This window comes from Oryctolagus cuniculus, chromosome 6 (assembly GCF_964237555.1).
Source record: "Oryctolagus cuniculus chromosome 6, mOryCun1.1, whole genome shotgun sequence".
NCBI classification, from domain to species: Eukaryota; Metazoa; Chordata; class Mammalia; order Lagomorpha; family Leporidae; genus Oryctolagus; species Oryctolagus cuniculus.
This window is the reverse complement of record NC_091437.1, coordinates 136,169,190-136,171,834: the sequence shown is the minus strand read 5'-3', so window position 1 is coordinate 136,171,834 and position 2,645 is coordinate 136,169,190. Positions and strand designations below refer to the sequence as shown.

Here is a 2,645-nt window from a genome sequence, read left to right as displayed (position 1 = left end):
CTACACCTGCTCTTTTTTCATTACTGTTGGCATGGTATATCTTTTTCCAGCCTTTCACTTTCAGTCTGATGGATCAGCTTTTGATGGATCCTTAGAGGCTGTGATGGATGTGGCCAGAGAGCTCTGGTTGGTTCTTCAGGGTTAAGGGTGTGCCAAAGGTGACTCACCAGGATTGTTCTCTCTCTCGCTCTCTCTCTCTCCCTCTTTTTTTTTTTTTTTTTTTTTGACTCAGTTGGGAAGTAATTCCACACAGCTGAGTGGAATTGAGGGTAGTTGATGTATGAAATCTGGCCCCTGTGGGTATTCATCTGCTCTACCCCTGGGACCACACAAAGAGTTTATGCAGCCCTCAGTGTGGTCTCAAATTTCTCCGGAGTCTCTCACCAGGTTGCCAAGGTTACCGAGTTTGTGTACTCGGTGAGTTCTCCCCCCCCCCCTCAGATTTTCACAGTCTGTTTGTTAGCTCCACACTTTCACTAGGTCTTAACCTCCTGTTATTTCTCCCCACCAGAGTCAGGTTTTTCTGCTTGGCTAATGGCAGGGGCTGCTTTACATATGTAAAATGGTGCCTGCTGTTTGTCCTACTCGGCTTTGTAAGGTGAGTGGAGAGAGAGGCTAGTGTCCATGCCAGTTCCCCTTATTTATTCATTTTTTTCTCTCCTCCAGTCAGCCTGGTGAACTTTCCCCAGTAGGGCTTCAGGCCTCGTTCCCTGTAGGCTCTTTCTGCCTTTCCCTGCCAATGTCTTGGGTTACAGAGGTTTTTGTCTCATCTCCCCTTCCAGCGCTGGCATGCAGACACTGCGGCTCTGCTCCTGCAGCTTGGCTTGCATGTGGTGGGCAACCTTGCTCTCCTGGTAGGTCCTCCATGTCACATCCACTAGATCCGGAAGAGTTTCCTCTGCAATTTTTTCCTGAGCCTTCTCCTGAGGCTACAGTAACTCCACTTTTATTAAATTATCTTTTCCCGGACTATCGGTGCGCGCCCTCACTATTCCGCCATCTTGGCTCTGCCAAATTTCTAGATTTCTAATTAACTTGCAAAAATAATTGTTAAAGTTATGATTCTCAGCTGGCCCTGTGGCTCACTTGGCTAATCCTCTGCCAGCGGTGTTGGCACCCTGGGTTCTAGTCCTGGTTGGGACACTGGATCCTGTCCCGGATGCTCCTCTTCCAGTCCAGCTCTCTGCTGTGGCCCAGGAAGACAGTTTTTGGATGGCCCAAGTGCATAGTATTTTCAATAACAATGTTTTCATAAATCACTATTTAGTTTCTTTCTAAAAATTTTATTTATTTATTTAAAAGACGGGGAGAGAGAGAGAGAAAAACTCCTGCCTTCTAATTCACTCCCCCAAATATTTGCAATAAATAGGGCTGGGAGAGGCTGAAGCCTGGAACTAGAAATTTAATCTAGGTCTCTCAAGTGGGCTGAAAGAATCCAACCATTTGAGACATCACCTGCTTGTGGACAAAAGCTACAACTGGGAACAGATTCAAAGCTTGAAGTTGGTCCCTCTAATCTGGGATATGGGCATCCCAACCAGCATCTTGTTAAGACAAATGCCTACCCCCCAGGATGTGTTTGTTCAATGGTTGAAATATATTCCATATATGGATATGTCACTTTTTTAAAAATCAGTTCATCCACTGAGAGACATTTGGGTTACTCTCACCATCAGGATATTGAGAATAAGGCTTCTATGAACACTCTGTTATAAGTTTTTCTTTGATCACCTGTTTCTATTTCTCAGATGCACAGAAATCAGTGGGCCTGACGAGCACTGTGGTGATTCTCTTTTATCTTACTGGGAAGTCATCAAGCTGCTTTCCACAGAGGCTGCACCATTTTATCTACCCATCAGTGACATGGGGTTCCAGTTATTCTTTTTTTTTTTTTAATATGGAACGCTTCACGAATTTGCGTGTCATCCTTGCACAGAGGCCATGCTAATCTTCTCTGTATCATTCCAATTTTAGTATATGTGCTGCCAAAGCGAAAACAGGGTTCCAATTATTCTATACCCTCAACAACATGAATGATTTTCTGGGATGCTTTTTTTTCCTACATAATAACCATTCTAATGGATGTGAAGAGGTATCGTATTGAGATTTTTATTTTCATTTACTTAATAAAAAATTATGGTGAGCACCTTTCAATGTGCTTGTTCTGTATCTTCTTTGGAAAAACGTCTATCAGGGACATTGGGTCATTTGTCTTTCCATTTATCTTTTTTTGCTGGAGTTATTTTTTTATGCTTCCTGATACACATTTTGTGAATAGATATTTTTCTCTAATTTCTTTATAATTTGGGTGGCTTTCTGCTTATTATTCTTGCCTAATACTTCAATATAGTTGGCTATAATTTTGAATTATACTAATGATGTGAACATGCTTTGTTTGTTACAGATATCGGAAGGAAACTTTTAGGCTTTCCCCATTGAGTATAAAATCATCATGAATATTTCATAAATGTCACACGATGGTGAAAAATTTCACCTCTATTCCTAGTTGTCTGTGTGTATGTGTATGTCTGTAATTCTTAAATATAAAAAAGGTGTGAGAAGTTGTCAAATATTTTTCTTCCTAAATGGTGATGATCCTCCCACTTACATTATTTTGACTGATACATTAAATAAATTTGTTTTGA

At 41.3% G+C, this 2,645-nt stretch overlaps 1 non-coding gene across 1 annotated transcript; it reads right to left on the bottom strand.

Moving 5' to 3' along the window:
* Window positions 1-1,891: 1,891 nt before the first annotated feature.
* On the bottom strand, window positions 1,892-1,998 carry LOC127490831 (U6 spliceosomal RNA). The gene has a single exon (XR_007919226.1). It is a non-coding gene; the product is annotated as a U6 spliceosomal RNA (small nuclear RNA).
* Between the last annotated feature and the right edge of the window lie 647 nt (window positions 1,999-2,645).